Source organism: Leptopilina heterotoma, unplaced genomic scaffold (genome assembly GCF_015476425.1).
Source record: "Leptopilina heterotoma isolate Lh14 unplaced genomic scaffold, ASM1547642v1 Lhet_264, whole genome shotgun sequence".
In the NCBI taxonomy this organism is placed as follows: Eukaryota; Metazoa; Arthropoda; class Insecta; order Hymenoptera; family Figitidae; genus Leptopilina; species Leptopilina heterotoma.
Window position 1 is genome coordinate 529,810 of NW_025110974.1, and position 22,201 is coordinate 552,010.

Below are 22,201 nucleotides of genomic sequence, written 5' to 3' on the forward strand. Positions count from 1 at the left end.
ATTAAGTAGGAGTGGTCAAAGTAGGCGGGGCAGTAAGTCACTTCAAAGTAGGTGGAATGTATTAGTAGGAGGAGCTTTAGTAGAAGGGATTATTAAATGGGAGTGGTCAAAGTAGGCGGGGTCATTAGTCACAGTAGGAGTGTTATATTGTAGGAGGAGCTAAAGTAAGATGAGTTATTAAGTGGGAGTGGCAAGTAAGCGGGGTAATAAGTCACTTTAAAGTAGTCGGAATTAATTAGTAGTAGGAGCTAAAGTAGGAGGGGTTATTAAGTGAGAGTGGCCAAAGTAGGCGCGGTATTTAATCATAGTTAAAGTAGGAGGAGTTTAAGTGGGAGTGATAAAAGTAGGCGGGGTAATAAGTCACAGTCAAAGTAGAAATTTAAATTGTAGGAGGAGCTAAAGTAGGAGGGGTTATTAAGTGGAAATGGTCAAAGTAGGCGGGGTAACAAGATAAAGAAGGAGTATTAAATTGGGGGGAGCTAAAGTAGGATGGGTTATAAGGTGAAAGTGGTTAAAGTAGGCGGTGTATTTAGTCATAGTATTCAGGATTTTAAACATTCTAAAAATTAGACATTAGAGACAGGGCCTTTCGGGGAAATGGGTGTGGTCAAAGTAGGATAGTTTATTTACTAGGAGAAGCTGAAACAAGAGGGGTAAAGTGGAAATAGTCAAAGTAAACAGAAAAATTCGTCTAGACCGTTTTCTTTTACCCCCAGAAAAAATATAATCGGATGAAATAAAATAAAGTTGGTTATTGGAGTTTATTTTGGATTGTTTTGAAAGTTTTATGGTTTTTGTATCAAACATGTTTGTTATGTGGATATTCTGGGGTGGGGGGAGTGGTAGGAAAATCTCGCTTGTGTGGGGTTGAGAGGGGGAGGGACGAAAATGGCTATAGCCTTATACGAGGATATAACTGGTAAGAGATGGCTTAATAACGCAGCTATGCCAAGCGTTCTCCCTCTTCCCTGCGCTCCGCTCCTTTAGCACACGTGTGTTCATGTGCATCTAAAGATTTTACGTAGAAGTAACTACGTCTGGCATCGGGGCAATATTGAAGCAATAATCTGAGCTCCAAACGTCGCCCTGTCGTCGCTCCTTTTTAGAGCCATACACCAATTTCTATATGTACATATACAACAACAAGGACTCAGAGTGCAAAACTCAATTTGCCGTCTATTTGAAATTTTTTATTCGTTATTATTATTATTATTATTATGGAAAAAATATTTTCTTTCTGTAATTTTAGAAAAATATTAGTTTTTCCAAAAGAGAAATGTCATGTAATTAATTGTAAAGGGAACAAATGGTTTAGATCAATTCGAAATCGAGGAAAATTTGTTGATTTAACAATCAAGAGTGAAGAACGTGTATATAGTACATATATAGTAAACCGGACTAGTAATTACGATTTGGAAACATTCGAATCATTTGTTTGTGTATTGTTGTCCGCAAAGCATTGTTGACTTTCGTAACGCAAGTCCCTTCCTCTCTCTTTCTCTCTCTCTCTTTCCCCCTTTTGCTCACTCGATGAACACACTTAACCATTGCCTTCCTCTACAGGAATTCACTCACCTTTAACTGAGAACAAACGGCTATCGCAGTTCGAAGCACTCTATTCCGTTTCACAAACTCGACCCTTTTGCTCTCGAGGACTTCGATCCTAGCATTTCAAACTATTCCCCCAAACTCTCTCCCTCCTTTGACAAATTCGATATTTGGGCGCACAAACCTGTATAAAGCCAACATAAATTTGCACTCTAATCGCTTTTTTCAATTAAACTCTTATTTGAATCATGGCCAATGACAAAAAAATTTAAAACACTAAAAATTTCTATATTTTTGACCATGGACAAAGTGTAAAAACCCATAGCCAACGGGAAAATTAATTTAAATGTGAAAATTTCTATATTTTGATTATGGTCACAATTTAGGACACCATGGCTAACGACAAAAATATTAAAACACCTAAAATTTTGTATATTTTAACTGTGGTCAAAATCTGTTGAACCATGGACAATTGGATAATTAGTTTAAATCTAAAAATTTATATATTTCGACTATGGTCACAATTTAGAAAACTGGCGAACGAAAAAAATATTTTAAAACCTGAAAATTTATATATTTTAAATACGGTTAAAATCTAGAGAACCATAATGAATGACAAAAATATTTTTAAATTACAAAATTTCTAAATTTTTCACCATGATCAAAATTTATTGAACCAGACAAAAACAGGCTTCGCACTCATCTACTATAAAACCTACGATTTACTACTTTTTTTACGTTATGCTACTATTTGGGTTCTTTTTTTAGATTTCAGCCACTAAAAGCTACTATTTCTGTTTTTTTTTAAATTTACACTACTGTATATTCGCTAATACTAGAAATCAAAAAACTATTCTTAAAAATTATAATCAAATTCTTTAAAAAGACTCAATTATTTTCAAAAAATATTCAAAATTCAATTATTTTCGCAATGTCTAGAATTTTCATAAAATTTCGCAAAAGAATTAAATAATTAAAAACAAAAACCGCTGTCAAGTTTATATATTTTTTTGTATAATTTTGGTGCTCATTTCATGAACTTCCTCATATAAAAATAATAGAAATATATGAATAACTTTTTATAAATATGGTAAAAGTGATTGAATCTTGGGTCAATAAATGTATTTTTACATACCCTACAAGATAGATATAATAGTTTAATAGTTAAACAAAAATTTTCAAACCAAAAAGTTGAGAAAATGTCATTTTTCACAATTTTTGGTTTTTAAAATACCAATAATTTCGAAATTTATTATCGAATTAGGTTCAAAAATAGGTCAATCGAAGCGTTTTTTAATGCTCTACAAGTTGGTAACGATAAATTTAAAGTCACTTCTACGTTTTTTAACAAAATTTTCAAAAAAGTCTTATTTTCCAAAATTTTTGATTTTTAAAAGTTTAATAACTCCGGTTCATATAGACGAAAAATGTTCAATTAAGGCTCAAAAGATGCGTCTAAAAAAACTCTACAAAATTATGGAAAAACATTTATAGGTGTCATAACATTTTTTTAAAGTTATGGGCAAAGAACGTTTTTTTGCAAAATTAAATATAAAAAAAAATTTAATTAAACTTTATTAATTTATCAGAACATTTTTCATTGAAATTCAATTTTTTAAAAATTCAATTATTTAAAACAAAAATTTTCATAATATTTATTATATTTGCAAAAAATTAATTATTTAAAACAATGTTTATAAAATTCTTATGAAGAATTCAATTATTGTCAAAAATAACCAAATTTTTCACAGAAATTCAATTCCTTTTAAATATTTTTCTTCTCAGGAATTCAATTATTTTTGAAAATTTCAATAAAATTGTTTGCAACTATTCAATTATTTTCATAAATAATAAAATTCATTGTTTTGGAAGAATTCAATTATTTACAAAAATATTAGAAATTTCCACAGAAGTAGGGTACTATTATTATTTTCAAATCTTTTAATAAAATTCATGGCAGGATTACAATTATTTTTAATACAATTTTAATTAAATTTTATTGAAATAATTCAATTATTCTTAGATTTTAAAAAAATTCTTCCCTAGAATTCAATTATTTATACAGATATTAATTCTTCGAAAGAATTCAATTATGTCGATAAATAACAAAACTATTTCGCGAAAATTTAATTATTTTCGTAAATATAACGATATTCATCACAAGAATTCAATTATTTTAGAAAATTCTAATAAAATCGTTCGCAAGAATTCAATTACTTTCACAAATAAAGTTTTTCACAAGAATTCAATTATTTAAAATAAAATTTTCACAATATTTATTATATTTCGAAAAAATTAATTATTTAAACCAATGTTTATAAAACTCTTATGGAGAATTCAATTATTTTCATAAGTAATGAAATTCTTCTTAGAAATTCAATTATTTTTTAAAAATTTAATAAAATTCTTTGCAAGTATTCAATTATTTTTATAAATAATAAAATTCAGGGCTGGATTTCAATTATATTATTAATACAATTTTAATTAAATTTTTTTGAAATAATTCAATTATTCTTAGATTTTAATAAAATTCTTCCCAACAATTCAATTATTTACATATAAATAATTCTTCAAAAGAATTCAATTATTAAAGAGAAATAACAAAATTATTGCCGAAAATTCAATTATTTTAAGGCATTTTAACAAAAATTCTTTGCAAAATTCAATTATTTTCGTAAATAATAATATTCATTACAAGAATTCAATTATTTTTAAAAGTAATACATTTTTTCATGGCAATTCAATTATTTTAAATAATTCTTATAAAATCGTTCTCAAGAATTTAATTATTCTCATAAATAATAAAATGCTTTTTAGACAATCAATTATTTTCAAAAAAAAAAAAAATTTAATACAGTGCTACAAAGACATTCAATTATTCTCAAAAGTTTTAATAGAATTCTTTGTAAAATTTAATTATTTTTAAAATCTTTTCGCAATTCAATGTTTTTTTAATATCTACTATTTTCAAAAAAATTTCCAAACAGGATAAATTTATTATCAGGATAAGTATGAAGTAAATATTTTTCATGAAATTTAGGAAAATGTCAGGAAAATAAATATAGAATAAAATTTTTGTCAGTTTTGTGAAGTGTCTAAAACGAGTTTTTTCGGTCGTCAAGTTTAATTCTTTCACAGTAAAAAAAAAGTCTGACTCCGTTTACACCTTAAATTCAGCCCATGTATTTCACATAAGTCTGTCCTTGTTTAACGGGGCTGACTCCGTTTACATCTTAAATTCAGCCTCAAAAATAGGCTGAAAGTAAAACTTTTTTTTTAGTGTGTTGATAGCTACATTTTTATTACTTTTTTTTAAGTTTGAAAAGCTACTTTTTTGCTTCTTTTTAAAATTAATTATCGAGTGCAAAGACTGGACTCGAATGAATATTTAAATATATTTTTAAAATTAAAATTTTTTTAATTTTTATAATTAAAATATTTTAATTTTTATGATTAAAATATTTTTATATTTTAAATAATTTTTAATATTTTGACACTTGACATTTTATATATTGTATATATTATTATATATATTATATTTTATATATTGGTTTATATTTATATATTGTGGTCAAAATCTGTTGAAACATGCGGCCAACATGAAAATTAATTAAATATGAAGTAGAATTTATCACTCGGTCGAGATTTATATATGTGAGAAGAAATCATTCTTCTCACATATATAAAATTAATTAAAATCTGAAAATTTATATATTTCGACTATGGCCACTTGGAAATATTTTTTTTTACAAATTCTGTAAAATATTTAAATTTCCCTTCTTTTCCGGACTTACGCAATTTAAATTTTTTTTTTTTGTCTCGCCAATGATAACAACTGTGAGAAAATTAATTTTCATTACCGAATAAAATGGGCTATTTACTCAAGTCCTTAAACGAATAATGAGGCACAGGACAAACTTGGAATACACAAATTAAATCTTTCATTCGTGAAGCAAAGAAAAAAAGAAGAAGAAATAGAGAAGAAGAAAGAGAAGGAAAACTGGAGAGTAAAATTTGTCCAGACGTGATGCGACGCCTTCTTCTCTCACTGCAGTGAATATTACTATACGGTTGAGTCATCGTGCGACAAACGAAGGAAATTGGATCCTCGAGTCAGAATGAGAAAATGGTATTAAAAGCGGCTCCATGAAAATTCTCACCGAAATGCAAATAGATTGTGAAAATTTACGCTTTTGCTGAAATTTTTAAATTTTTCCCGATTTCATTGGTGAAGAAAAAAAATTTCTTATCGAATGCTCTCTTTCTCTCTCTCTCACCTTCTTTTTCTTTTTTCCTCTCTCTCTCTCTCTCTCTCTCACTTTCTTTTTTTCCTCTCTCTCTCTCTCTCTCTCTCTCTCTCACCTTCTTTTTCTTTTTTTTCTTTCTCTCGTTAAAATATTCTGCTCAATTAAATTTGTTTTAACGTCCATCTTCTTGATACGAAAGTAAGTAGATGAGAGAGGCACATTAGTCAGACATGTCTGACTGATTATCGAGCTCCACTACTGAATCCTTGACTTCTTTGCACTGAACTGATACTCTCTCGAATAAAAATCAAGAGAAAAGTTAATAAATGAAAAAATTATATTTGAAATGGAAAAAATTGATGAAAAAAATTTTTAATAACAATTATGATACGATTAGTGAGAGAAATCAGTTTTCAAAAAAAAAAAAAAAAAAAAATAGAAGCAAAAAGGTGGGAAAACTTTTTAATTTAAGTTTTCCAAAGTTTAGAATACTTATCAGTTTCTTGTTGTCTTCTCTGAGCTAAACTATAGAGTTTAACGATTTTCAATACGTGCTCTCTCTCTCTCTCTCTCTCTTACACTCACTCCTCCTCTCCTCTAAGCGTGTTATCTACTTTTTTTTATCTAAAGAGTTGAATAGCATGTAAACCTGCATAATCTCGTTACTCGATCGTGTGGACTGAAATGGACAGCAAAGTACCCAAGTAATCTCTACTTCATGATAGTCTCTTTTTTTCCACTGATAAAATTATTTCAACAAAAAAAAAAGAGAGAGAAAAGAGGATAAAAACTTAATTAAACCAACAAGCTACTTTTAATTTTTTTAAATTTTCCCTTTTGTTATGTAAACCAACGATGGATTTATTTTAATTGCGAGGAAAATATAAGAAATATCAAATATACATTCACGTAACGTTCATTTTTAGTAAAAAAAAAATTTTTCATTTTAAAATTTCTGACTTTCACATTATTCAGTAAAAATATTTTTACTTTTAATTTTACTCAAAAAAATTTAATTGTTATTTAAAAATATTTTCCGTGCGTTCACGTATGTGACTTTCACACAAAAGATTTTCACTTTTATGCCAAAAATTTTTACTTTTAATTTCACCAATAAAATTATCATCACTCACTTTATCGAAAAAAAAATTTTTCTATCAATTTCAACAGAAACATTTTCACTTTAACACAAAAAAACTTTCATTTCAAATTACTAAAATATTTTCACTTACAAAAAAACGATTTTTAGTTTTACTTCAAACATTTTTATCTTTCTTCAAAAAATTTTCAATTTCACTGAAAATATTTTTACTTTAAAAAAATTTTCACTGAAAAAATTGTCACTTTCAATTTCACTACAAATATTTTTACTTTCACTCAAAAAATTGCCACTCAATTTAACAAAAAAAATTTTTCACTTTCACTCAAAACATTTTAACTCAATTTACACCAACAAAATTTTTACTCTCACTTTCACTCGAAAAATTGTCACTCAATTAAACAAAAAAAATTTTCACTTTCACTGTCACTCAAAAAATTGTCACTTAATTTAAGAAAAAAAAATGTTTACTTTCAATTTCAACAGAATATTTTTACTTTAACGCACTTTAAATTACGTCTAAAATATTTCCACTTTCAAAATAAAAGATTTTTACTTTCACTTAAAAAATATCACCTTTACTCAAAAAATTTTTACTCAATTTAACCAAAAAAAATTTTACTTTCACTCAAAAAATTGTCACTATTTAAACAAAAAAATTTTTACTTTCAATTTCACCAGAAAAATTTTTACTTTAACACAAAAAACTTTCACTTTAAATTATACCTAAAATATTTTCAGTTTAAAAAAAAAATTTCACTTTCACTGAAAAACTCATCACCTTTACTCAAAAAATTATCACTCAATTTAACCAAAAAACTTTTCACTTTCACTCAACAAATTTTCACTTTCAATTTAAAAAAAAAAATTTCACTTCACTTTCACTAAACAAATTTTCACTTTCAATTTAAAAAAAAAATTTCACTTCACTTTCACTCAAAAACTTGTCACTTAATTTAACAAAAAAAGAATTTTCACTTTCACCTAAAAAATTGTCACTCAATTTCAACAAAAAAAATTTTTACTTTTAATTTCAACAGAAAAATTTTCACTTTAACATAAAAAAACTTTCACTTTAAATTATACCTAAAATATTTTCAGTTTAAAAAAAAAAAATTTTCACTTTCACTAAAAAAATCATCACCTTTACTCAAAAAATTATCACTCAATTTAACCAAAAAAATTTTCACTTTTACTTTCACTCAAAAAATTTTCACTCAATTTAACCAAAAAAAAATTTTCACTTTCACACAAAAAATTGTCAATTAATTTAACCAAAAAAATTTTCACTTTCACTCAAAAAATTTTTGATCAATTTAACCAAAAAAATTTTCACTTTCACTTTCACTGAAAAAATTGTCAATCAGTTTTCACCAAAAAGATTTTTACTTTTAATTTCAGCAGAAAATTTTCACTTTAACGCAAAAAAACATTCACTTTAAATTACACCTAAAATATTTTCAGTTTCAAAAAAAATATTTTCACTTTCACTTAAAAAATTTTCACCTTTACTCAAAAAATTATCACTTTTAAACAAAGAAATTTTTACTTTTACTTTCACTCAAAAAATTTTCACTTTCAATCAAAAAATTCTGTGTAAAATTGTAAGTGGAATTTGTTTTAGTAAGTAATACAAGTTAAAATATTTTGAGTTAAAGTGAAAATATTTTCCCTTAAATTCAAAGTAATAATTTTTTGAAAGAAATTGGAAATTTTTGCGTAAAATTTCTTAATTAAATTGAAAGTGAAATTGTTTAGGGTGAATCTAAAAATGAAAATTTTTTGAGTGAAAGTGAAAATAATTTGGGTCAAAGTGAATAATCTTGAGAGATAGTGAGAATTTTTTGAGTGAGTAGTAAGAATTTTTTGAGTGAAATTCAAATTTAATTACTGATAAGTAAAAATTTTTTTTAATGAAATTCAAAATCTTTTTTAGTGAAAATAAAAGACACGTGAACTCACTTCTTTCAAAAATAAAAATTAATTTATTTTTTAATACACTTTTACTTACAAACTAACAATAACGAAATCTTCAATTAATTTTATTAAACTTCACATTATTAATATATCAAATAGAAATTCAACAAATAACGAAATGATTAATTTAAAAAAAATTCCAATCAAAAAATTAAGTGGGAGTGGTCCAGGTGGGCGGGATTATTTAGTAAGAAGAGTTACAATAGGAAGGGCAATTAAGTGGGAGTGGTCACTTTGTAGGAGGAGCTACCATAGGAAAGAAAATTAAGTGGGAGTGGTCAAAGTAGGCGGGGTTTTTTCGTAGGAGGAGGAGGAGGTAAAGTAAAAAGTGAAATTAAAAAGGGGAGTGGCCAAAATAGGCGGGGTTGTTTTGTAGGAGGAGCGGAATAGGAAGGGGAAATAATTGGGAGTGGTCACAGCAAACGGGGTTATTTAATAGGAGGAGCTACAATAAAAAGGGGAGTGGTCAAAGTGGGCGGGGTTTTCTTGTAGGAGGAGCTCCCATAGGAAAGAAAATTAAGTGGGAGAGGTCAAAGTAGGCGGGGTTATTTCATAGTAGGAGGGGCTACAATAAAAAGTGGAATTAAAAGGGGGAGTGGTCAAAGTAGGCCGGATTATTTAATAGGAGGAGCTACAATTAAAAGGGGAATTAAGTAGGAATGTCCAAAATTAAGTAATGTTTCAATAACTTAATAAAACTTAGAAATAAGGATAATTAACATATGTAAGCTTGAAATTAAGAAAGATTTGCTTATAATTTTATTAGTCTTATGATTAAAAAATTTATTTAAAATGTAGAAGGGGCGTTTGTCGCGATTTTTATAGTCTGCATACATTTATACATATTGGTATGCGTATATTCAAAAGCCACAATTCTAAAGAGACTCAATTCTCCAAAGTGCAAACTTCAAAGCCATTTAATTTTCAACAGAAGTCGAGGTCTCTCGAAGGAACTCTCGACTATAATAGACTTGACAATATAGAAACTTAATTCTAACTGGTTTAGTTTCCTATACACCCCACTCCATCCTCCTTCTCCCCCTATCCTCTTCTGGAAAAAAGCGTTATTTTCCGCTGATTGAAATTGTGAAACAAAAAAAGCTTTTTTTTCAATAAAATAATATTTTTTAAATCAACTTTTTATAGAGATTTTTTTAGCAAATTTATTACAGAGTGAAAGAGAGAGAAATATAAATTCAATTTACATGACGTGAAGTAAAATAAAAAATAAAAGGGCAATTACAATACATACGGATAAGAATTGTGAAAAACTAAAAAATATAGAGAAAAGAACGAAAGAGTTGATGGGGAATGGGTCGGTTAAAAAAAACAACTAGAAATCGTATGGAACTCATGGAAACTTTTCAGCAGCCGTTTTTATTCCCACTGTGGTCCTCATCGTCATCTTGTTTTCTTTTTTTTGCTTTATTTTCTTTCCAGCCTGTGGTGAATCCCTGGCTATATTGAAAGAACGCTCCAAACGCGTAGTGGCAATATATTTATAGAAATACTTCTCTTTTATAGAAAAAAAAATGAAAGAAAAGAAAAGAAGTCCCGACTTGAACCAAGTATCATTTCCAATGGAAAAAGTCTTGCCCATGGGCCACGTTTTCAAAACCGATTCTCACGTATCTCTTTGGGAGAACCAACTTTCCCCCCTCTTACCCTCGTTTCTTCAACCAACTCAATTCAATGAAAGTGGTTTCCTATATACCATCAAAAGAAAACTTTTATTTTTCCACTTTTTTATAATCTTTTGCCCCCCAATATAAGAAAATTTAAAGTAATATTAATTTTTTAAATCTTTGTAAAAACAGGAAAGAATTTTTGTTTTTTTTAGTACACTTTGAGAGTTATAACATTATTTTACATAGATGATAATACTTCTCTTAAAATCTCTCTCTCTCTCGTACGTTTTGGGGTTAATTATCAAAATTATACCTGAATATAAACGATATTAGTGTCTTTTTGCTTAGAAATGTCAGGAGTACGTGATGCGCTTAATCTCACAGGCTCAAAATCCTTCCATTTTAATGCTTTTCAACAAAGCTCAAAAGGTTTTTGGCAAATCAGAAATTCATGTGAAGGAAGAGATTTTAGTCGTATTACAGTGAAAATTTCTCACAATCATTTTACCCTTTACGTAAATCCCTGTTGCTTTTAACTAACAAATAGTCTCGGCATTATACTCACAATTTTTCATTAGCTGAATATTAATTTTAACTTTTAAATTAATTATTGTTCATCAACAAAATTTTCATTAACATTATTTTTTTTATCAATAAAAGTTTTCATACTATTATCATTTTTTAGTTGCTATTGTTTTTTACACTTTATTTTAAATTCATACGACAAATAGAATTTTTGAGAGAAAAAATATTTATTTTTAAATAAAGTACTTTGTTCAGTAGGAGGGACAATATTTCTAAAGTGGGCGGAGCTTAAAGAAATATCCCTTCTCCCTTAATTAATATAACAGACAATTTCTCCAAAAGAAGTGGGAGAAGTTACATTAATTGTGTTTTAAGGGACATTTCCCTTATAGTAGAGGTGACTTTTTGCGAACACGCCCACTAGAGATGTTCCCTTCTAGTGGATATTAAGATCCACCCAGTAGTCAATTGTTAAGATCCACCTCAAAGTAGGAGTGTACTTTTTCTGACCACGCCCACTAGAGATGTTCCCGCCTAGAATATGTTAAACCCCTCTAAGTAGGAGTGTACCTTTTTGACCACGCCCACTAAAGATGTTCCCGCCTAGAATATGTTAACCCCCCTAAAGTAGGAGTGTACTTTTTGTGACCACGCCCACTAGAGATGTTCCCGCCTAGAATATGTTAAGCCCCCTGAAGTGGGAGTGTACTTTTTGTGACCACGCCCACTAGAGATGTTCCTGCCTAGAATAGGTTAATCCTCTCAAAGTAGGAGTGTACCTTTTTGACCACGCCCATTAAACATGGTCCCACCTAGAATATGTTAAGCTCCCTGAAGTGGGAGTGTATTTTTTGTGACCACGCCCACTAGAGATGTTCCTGCCTAGAATAGGTTCAGTCTCTCATAGTAGGCGTGCACCTTTTTGACCACGCCCACTAAAGACTTTCCGCCTAGAATATGTTAATCTACCTAAAGTAGAAGTGTACTTTTTGTAACCACGCCCACTAGAGATGTTCCCTCCTAGAATAGGTTAAGCCCCCTAAAGTGGGAGTGTACTTTTTGTGACCACGCCCACTGGAAATGGATTTTAGACCCATCAATTGTTAAGATCCATCTAAAGGTGGGAGTGTACTTTTTGTGACCACTCCCACTAGACATGTTTCCTCTTAGAATAGATAAAGCTCCCTAAACTGGGAGTGTTGATTTTGTGACCACGCCCACTAAAGATGTTTTTCATGCCCGTCAATTTTTAAATTCCACCTTAAAATAGGCGTGGGCGTGGTCACAAAAGGTACACACCTTTTGTGACCACGCCCACTAGAGATGTTTCCTTCTAGAAGAGGTTAAGACTCCCTAAAGTGGGAGTGTACTTTTTGCGACCTCGCTCACTGTAGATAGGCATAAATTAATATATTTAGGAGTGACAATATTTAACACTAACGTCTGCGCAAATTTAGTACCGTCATCTAGATGTAAAGGGCGTGGCTTATTAAACAGTAATTAAAAGTAGGCGGAGTTTAAGTATAAGGCCTACAAGGGGGCGTCAAATAAGAGTGTTAGAAGGGCGGTGTCTTTGATTTATAGAAGGCGGAGTCTAAAGAAACTGGGCGTGTCTACTCTATTACTTTCTATTTAATTTGCAAATAAATTTTAGAATTTGTTTAAAAATTATTTTTTCTTGAGAAATTTATAAACATGAAAAATTAGCGTAACAAGGGGATATTTTCTTATAATTTTGAAGAATTTTATAATTACTGCTGATGAAAATTGAAATAAAGTTTTTTTTTCTTTTTTCGATAAAGTGACGTGTGAGGGCTATTCGTAGCAGATGGTTGTTGAACAATTTCTCTCGTGAAAGGCTTTTTCCGTTCCCTCCCTCTTCATGTATATATAACTTTAGTGTTCCTCTTTTACTGTCCACCTGTTAACTGCACCATTTACGAGCCGTTAAGTCGAGCGGAAAATGAAAATGTCTTTTAAGGAACTTTGCGTTTCTTGTTGAAATTTATTTCATCGTGAGAAGGGGGATAGATGTTTTTATCTTTTTTTCATCATTTTTCAACTAATTTTTATATAATTTAATTAGGATAAATTTAGAAATAAAAAATTATTCACTTAACATTATTCACCTTTTTTCAATATTAACGCAAAATTTTGTATTTTTCTCTATAATTCACAAATATTTTGTTAATTTTAAAGTTATAAATTATATTCTTATAAAAAGAAGAATATTCCTAATTTAAATTAAATTTTGTCAAAAAAATAAATAAATTCAATCTTCAAGAGAAATTTTTTTTTTTAAATTAAATTCTTCTGATTTTTCTCTTTTCCTCTAGTTAAGGTTTCACTTATAATTGAATTGTACAGAGTAACCACGAAAATCAAGCCGATTCAGTTAATTCTCACGTAAAGAGAGTGAGAGAAAGAGAAACTGGCGCGAATGTTCATCGGAATTCACTAACCACAACCACTGTGGCTGAATGACCAAATTTCCGATTCTCCTTATTCAAGCTCTTCTATTTTTTTCCTACTCACATTTATACATATATATGTATACATTGTCGACTTTACAATCAACTATTGACTAACCATTTACATTTAATTGTAAATTATCATTACACCATTTTTTCTTATCAACAAAAACTAATTTAAATTTTTAAACTTTAATTATAAATGATAATTACTATTGGTAGGTTAAATTTTAATTGCTAGGCGAAACTTTAACTAAATTGGGCGTGGTCTTAAACTTCCCGCCTGAAAATAGGCGTGGCTTAAATTAAAGTGGGCGTTGTCCTTAACTTCCCACCTTCAAGTAGGCGGGGCTCAAAGTAAAGTGGGCGTGGTCTTAAACTCCCACCTTCACGTAGGCGTGTCTCAAAGTACCTGACTTCAACTAAAGTGGGCGTGGTCTTAAACTCTCCACCTTCAAGTAGACGTGTCTCAGAGTTCAGTGGGCGTAGTCTCAGAGTCTCTGCCTTAAATTAGGCGTGGTTACAAGTGAATTGAGAGTTAATACACTTATCTATAACCAAAGTGGGCGTGGTCTTAAAGTCCCGGCTTTCAAGTAGGCTTGGTTTAAAGTTAACTGGGCGTGGTCTAAAACTCCCCACCTTCAAGTAGGCGTGGCTCAGAGTAAAGTGGGCGTAGTCTTAATTATTTTGCTATTTTGTCGTTAGAGGCATTTTACAGAATCATATTATTTGTAAGCGTGACTTGCAAGAAGAAAAGAAAAATAATAATAAATTAATAAGAAAAACAATGATGATAAATCACGAGAAAGGAAGTGAAAAATAAGAAGAACTCGTTGATATTAAAAAAAAATATCCATCCAGTAAGAAGAGTAATTTTACTAGACGTTCCACGATTAATGTAAAATTTTCCATGTTTTTTTCTTTGAAAAGACGACGACGGCGAGAAACCAAGTAGTTGTTCGTCATCTAAAAGTATTATTATACTTGTAGAAGGTTTCTTTTTTCCTTCTATTTTTTTTTTTGCTAACCATTCTCTCAGCTCCTGTTGATTCTTCCTGAATAATTGAGTCTCCACCACTCGACACCTTCCTACAATAACCACGAAACTCTCTATGAGTGACGAGAAATTGAGAAAAATATTTCTTTCATAACTTTCTATTATTTTCCATTTTATTTTTATGTCAAGTCACAGGAAAGTAAACTTGAGATACTTAATTACACTAATCTGACAGAAGACAAGAAAAAAAGTTTCGTAAATTACTTTAAATATTGAAAAAAAAGATTTCTCAAATAAATATTTTTTCTTAACTGTCGTCGAGTTTTAAAAACTGAGTCTCTATATTCTATTAATTCTTTAATATTTCATAAATTACTTGTGAACATTAAAGATTACCTTTAAGTAAGTAGATTTTTTAAGGCCACGGCTTATAAAAGACTACTAAGAGGACAACACATTTTTTAGTAGCATGGTTATAAAAGGACACGCCTATTAAAAAGGCTGGATAAGACTTCGAAAGTTCACGTGGGCGTGGCTTCGTAAAGAAACGCCTGCTACGAAGATAATATTTTCTTATGGGCGTGGTCTTAAAAGGATACGCCTACTAAGGTTTATATTTTTCAGTAGGTGTTGCATCCTAAAGAGATGCTCACTTAGAAAATATATATTTAAGTGGGCATGGTTTTGAAATAACACGCCTACAAAAAGGATTTGAATGTTTAAGTGGGTGTAACTTAGTAAGAACACGCCTACCAAGAAGACATTATATTTTAGGGGGTGTGGTTTTAAAAGGATACGCCTACTGAGAAGGTTTCTAATTTTCAAGTAGGCGGGTATTTGTAAGGTCACGCCTACTATGTAGATAATATATTATTTAGTAGGCGTGGTTATGAAACGATACGCCTACAAAATGGTTTTTAATTTTTAAGTGGGGGTGACTTCGTAATGACATTCTTACTAACAAGACAATATGTTTTTAGTGGGCGTGGTTTTGAAAGGATACGCCTACTAAGAAGTTTTTTAATTTTCAAATAGACGTAACTTTAAAAAAAACCTACAATTCTCATCTTGCACTCAAAATACCGTGTATTGTATACCTGTACAAGAAGATCCTGCACTTAAATCTTTAAAGGCGATATCCCCTTGAGCACTTAAAATAATAATTCTTAAAAAACATCATTTTAAAATTTGTATTAAAATTTAAATCAATATATTCACGAAAAAAATTAAGAAATTAAATAATACAAAAAATGAAGAAGGCTAAAAGAAAGAAAAATAAAAACCAGAAGAAGAAGAAGAAGTAGAAGTGAGAAATAGAACAGGCTTGAAAATTGAGGTTTAAGAGGTGGGAAGGATTAAATTGCAATTTTATATACATATATATACACACATATATATACACACATATATATATATATATATATCCAAGAGATAAAAAGGAATTGAACATCGTTGGATGCAAATTTCTTGGCTTGGTAGATTGGAAATGAGGCTCATCTACATCCGGTAAGGTCGTTCTCTCTCTCTTTTTTTGCCCAATGTACGACTGTCGACGAAAGTTTCCAACAGATTGAGTATATACGGAAGGCTACGGGAAAAAGGATTGATCCGAGAGAACGTTCTTACCACCCCACAACCCTTGCGCCATCACCTCCGATAACTCTCCTCAAAGCCTCAGGTAGGTGAGAAACCGGAAATAAATTAGCCTCGAACCAATCTCATGCACCCCTAAGCCACACCAAAAAAAAAATGTTTGGAAAAGTATGTTAAATAATTTAATAATTTTTTTAAATTACTAATTTTTTAATACTTTAATAGAATAATAAATTAAAATTGTTAATTAATGGCAAAGTGATTTGATGTAATAAAAACACGAAAATTCGCAGACGTAATATAGAGTTTTCATTTCTATAAAAATTTTTTCGTTTGGAAAATTGTGACTTTAAGACTCAGCCTTTTAATAGGCGTGGCTTGAACTAAACTGGGCGATAAAAAAAACTAGTTTAAAACTAGTTTTAAAGCCGCACCTCTCGGTAGTCGTGTCTTTGAATAAAATAAGTGTAGTCTTAGATTTCCTGCCTTCTAGTAGGCGTGGCTTTAACTATAGTGGGCGTAGTCTTAAAGTCCCGCCTTCCGGTTGACACGCCTTCAAATAAAATAGGCGTGGTCTTCAGAGACCGCCTTTCAGTAGGCGTGGCTTCAACTAAAGTGGGCGTATTCTCACATCCCCGCCTTCCAGTAAATGTGGCTTCAAATAAAATAGGCGTGGTCTTCAGGGATCCGCCTTTCAGTGGGCGTGGCTTTAACTGAAGTAGGCGTAGTTTAAAAGTCACAGGTTTTATCTAGTATGCGTGGCTTCAACTAAAAATTGGTGTAGTTTTAAAGCAACTGTCTTCTTGAAGGCGTGGATACCATAAAAATAACTTAAAACCTAAACCTTTTCATGCTACTTAATTTTATATTAAAAAAAATATAAATTATAAAAGAAAAATGATTTTATAAAATATATTTTTACATTAATTAAACAGATTTCATTAAAATGGCAATATTCTTATATATACTTTGAAGAACTACTGTGAAAGGATTTCATGGTAAATTACGAACGGATTATAATATAGAGAGTGAGAAGACGACTAAGTTAGTAAAACCCGATATTAGATATTATAACGTGCGCGCATCCCTTTCTCTCTAAAATGGATCTCTCGCACAGGCATCCTGAATTCTATTAAGATTGATTGTTTTCTCAATGTAATTACAATGGCTTTCACTTCCTTCGAATCCCTCTCTTATACCCCCAAAAAAAGCAGAAGGAAAGGGGTGACACATAATAGTAGAAGAGAAAAAGAAAAATCGAAATTTTTTATAATTTTAAATCCATAAATAAAAATTAATTTTTATTCATTTATAAATTATTATTCGTATTATTATTAATAGTTATTTTTAGATGAATGGAAAGTAGAAAAATTTTCTTACATTATCAAAATTCTGTTGGACAATGGAAGAAAAAATTATTTATTTCTAAAGAAAATTTATCTTTTTATAAAATGTAAATATAAATAGTAATCATTGATTTGCGGCGTTTTATTACGCTCACCTTAATAAAGGTGGAGTTTTATAAGCCACGCCCTAATGTGGATGGAGTTTTAGTAACCAAGCCTTAAAATAGGCGGCGTTTTATTAGCCACGCTCTAATTTGGGTGGAGTTTTATTAACCACGCCTTAAAATAGGCGGCGTTTTATTAGGCACAACTTAAAGTGGGTAGCGTTTTATTAGGGACGTCTTAAATAGGTGGAGTTTCATTAGCCGCGACATATAATAGGAGGCGTGTTATTAGCCACGCCCAAATGTGGGTGGAGTTTCATTAATCAGACCTTAAAATAGGCGGCATTTTATTAGATACGCCTTAATGTAGGTGGAGTTTTTATTAGCCACGCCTTAAAATGGGCGGCGTTTTATTAGCCATCCGCAAAAAGCATTAAGGAAAACTAGAAAAATACTGTGTTATGTGAACAATTATTGTTAGAAACTTGTCAATTCAGTAGTAAAGTCAGAGTATCACAGAGAGCAACGAGGATAATCGTTGTCGAATGAAATTATAGGAGGAGGGATGGGAGAGTTAATCATAATGGAATTAGACAAATTTTCATATTGCACACACGAGTATAACCAATTTTAGGATGAGTCGAAATTGTTCTGCATTTATAGCGTGCTTACTCATAATTAAAATTCTCGAGATACTACCACTACCCACCATCGTCAAGAGAGCATCTGCTACCGACGATTATGGCTTTCTATCCTTCCTCCATCGCCTCCTCCTCCTCCTCATCCTCTTCCTTCTCTTTTAATGTCTTGAATATGGCGACAAAATCCTCCCTCCCTCCCTCTCTCCTTCGTCACATTTTGGTCCGCCTTACGTGCCCCTATCTCTCGTTTTCTCCCCCCCCCCCCACCGACCACCCTCTCTCTACATTCTTCACGAGACGCGTTTGATAGCAGATGACGCTCAGGGGATATACTAAGATGTTAATTTAGCTATTACTTACATTCAACAAACAACCTACATATATATAGGCTTTACTATCTCAAGACGTATACATCGCCTGTTTTTCACTCCCATCACCCACCCATCATTTCCTGTGCGTGCGTATCTGTGCCATCTCAAACATAAAATACAACTTTAACTACTATCATTTTCCACCATTTTACTCATTGGAATGTGATATTTATGTCATTAAAACTTATGTGGTAAACTAATCTTCTTAACATTTTCTAATCAAGATCTATATCCAGATGCTTAAATCACTCGAGAATACTCTTTACGACTTTCTAAAAGTCAACTGGCAACTTCTCTTTCTCTCTCTCTCTCTCTCTCTCTCTCTCTCTCGTATATTTTGATTCTAATCAAGTGTTTCTGCAATTTAAACTTGTCGAGTGTAAAAATATGCCATTGGGTTTAGAGAAAATCTTTTGCCTAAATGGTTACTTTGTAGAACTGTAATTTTTGTTTTTTGAAAGCATAGTGAGAGGCGTGGTTTCAAAAAAGCAAGTAGGCGTGAACAAAATAGGCGTTCCTAATAGTGGGAGTGTCCTTTAGTATAATATAGATCATATATTTATAAACCACGCCCCTTTTCCGATGGTGCGGAAAGACCAAACTATTGTTAATCTAAAATTTACATTAGCGTCTGCTTGTTAACATTTGACTCCCTTAAAAATTGTCGGAGTCCTAGTAGTCACGCCTTTTTATTATTAAAATTCTTATTTGTGAAAAGAGAAACGTTTTTATGAATATGACACTCTCAAGTAATTTTAGTGGGCGTGTCAGAAGGTATTTCTGTGTTTCAATTATGATGGCAGATCAATAGGTCACTCCCAAAGGCGTAGCGGGCGTGTCTATCTTAAAATGGGGGCGTTTCAACAAAAGGACACTCCCACAATTGTGGTGGGCGTGTTTATATTAAAATTAGGGCGTTTAAACAAATGACCACTCCCACAAGCGTGGTAGGCGTGTCTATTTTAAAATTCGGGTGTTTAATTAATAGGCCACACCCAATGTAGGTAGTCAGAGGGTCAGAAGGCGTTTCTTTGTAACAATTAGTGTAATTCATCAATAGAAAACTCCCAAGGACATTGTGGACCTGATCAATAAATAAAATTGAACGACCTGTTAAAATTTTCATCACTTTTCCCAAGGCTATGAATATATAAATAATAATCAACTAGAAACATATTTATCTTCAAAATTAATGAAAAAAAAAAACTTTTTTAAGTTTCTTTCATTTCGAAACAATATATTAATGCTACCATCTCTATGGAACTGTCACGTACTATTACGTTGAGCCAAAAATTATAAATAATTAATAAAAATGGTTATAAAAAATTATTTGTCTTTAATCGAGGGGGAATTTACTCAGGGAGTCAAGTGTACACTCTCCTGGTAATACTCGGTAGGACTTGGTAATACTTGGTAATACTTGGTAATACTTGGTAATACTTGGTAGTACTTAATAATATTTAGTAATGGCTGGTCATACGTACATTCTTTAAAAAACTTAAAAAAAAATTATTAGCATAAACAATTACATTTTTTATAAACAAATTATTTACTTATTAAACAAATAAATATCTTTCTTTCCCTATAGAAGGTAAATAAATAAACAAAAAAATAATTGTTTCCATTTGAAGAGATAGGGAAAGAAAGACAAGTAAATCGTGTTGTATTTGGAGAAGAATATAATGCATGGATTGAGGAGCATTTGAATTTTCCATTTGAGAAAAGGCCAGTCAAAGGAATTGTAACCCTCTCTATATATGTGTACACACGTCTAGATGGTGAAGTTTCGCTACATGCTTTTTGAAGAGGGATTGGAAAATCCTTTTGGAGACGGTCTTGAAGATCAAGAAGTCTCTGAATATTTTTTTTCCTCTTGCATTCTGCAACGTTGGTATTTCTTCTTCTTGGAAGCTGCTAAGTCTTTCCAACAGAGAACGAGGAAAAGAGAGAGAGAGAGAGAGAGAGAGAGGATATCTCGTATTTCTGAATCGGGGTATAAAAAAAACCTACGTGTGTATATCTTACATGTCCTTTTCTCAGGAGGGAATCCTTTGTGGTTACATTTAAGGATATGCAAGAAAAGAACCTCCAATGACGAGAGACATGTCTCATTCCTTTGGGATATGTAAATTTACGATATATTATGAGACCATTTTTCTTTCTTTTTTTTTTCTCTCTTTCTCACTCACTCTCCCTTTAGAGTAACACCTGAAGAAAAATTTTTTTTTTCTCTTTGTAAGTCATCAGGTTTTATATATATTATGTATGTATGTAGATATACGTTATATGTATATATAACTATAGGGTTCAACTTTCTTCGATTCGCGCTGATGTCAGTGACCTGAAATTTACATATATCCTTTATAGGAAAAGTAGGTGAAAAGTAGTTCGTGATAGAGAGTAAAAAAAGAATTTTTTTACATAACGAAAAATAGTGAAGCATATGGAAATTTAATACTATTGTCGGAAAACATTTGTGAAAACACTGATAGAATTTTTTTTTTGATAAATTTTTTAAGTACTTTTAGTATAAGAGACTAAGGATGTGATACTGTAATTTCACTTCACTCCCACTTCATTCTTACTTTACTCTTAATTCACTTTCACTTCACTCTCACTTCACTGTCATTTAATTTTCACATCTTATTCACTTCACACTCACTTCAACTTAATTTCATTCTTACTTCCCTTTCACTTCACTTTTAATTCATTTTTACTCTCACCGCACTTCAACTTCACTGTCACTTAATTTTCAATTATCATACCACTTTGCTTTGTCTTGCAAATTCACTTCTTTTACACTTCACTTTTACAGAGGGTCGATTCTGTAACTTCACTTCACTTTCATTTAACTTTTACTTTATTTTCTCTTAATTTTCACTCTCACTTCAATTTCACTTCCGTCTTACTACACTCTCACTTCACATTCTTTTCACTTTTGATTCACTCACACTTCACTTTATTTTTGTTGAATTTAACTTTACAAACCAAATTTTTTTAAGATAAGTTAAATTCAAAAAAAAATGAAGTGGCAATGAAAGTGAAGTGAAATTGAAGTAAGAGTGGTGTAAAAGTGAAGTGAAACTAAAATCATAGTAAGGTTAGAGTAAAGTAAATATAGAGTGAAGTGATATTGAAGTGAAAATTAAGTAAAAGTGCAATAAAAGAGAAAGCGAAGTGACATTGAAGTGAAATGAAAGTAGAGCGATAGTAAAGTGAAAGTAAAGTGACATTGAAGTGTAGTTATGTGAAAGTGAAGTGAAACTAACATCATAGTAACGTAAGAGTAAAGTAAAAATAGAGTGAACCTAAATTGAAGTGAAAGTGAAGTGACATTAAAGTGACATGAAAGTGAAGTGATAGTAAAGTGACATTGAAGTGAAGTGAAGTGAAAGTGAAGTGAATTTAAAATCATAGTAACGTCAGAGTAAAGTAAAAATAGAGTGAAGTTAAAGAATATGAAGAATGAAGTAGGATGAAAGCGTGAAGTGCAATAAAAGTGAATTAACATTGAAGTGAAATGAAAGTGCAATAAAAGTGTAAATGAAGTGAAAGTGCAATAAAAGTGAAGCGATAGTAAAGTGACATTGAAGTGAAGTGAAAGTGCAATAAAAGTGAAGTGATAGGTAAAGTGAAAGTGAATTACATTGAAGT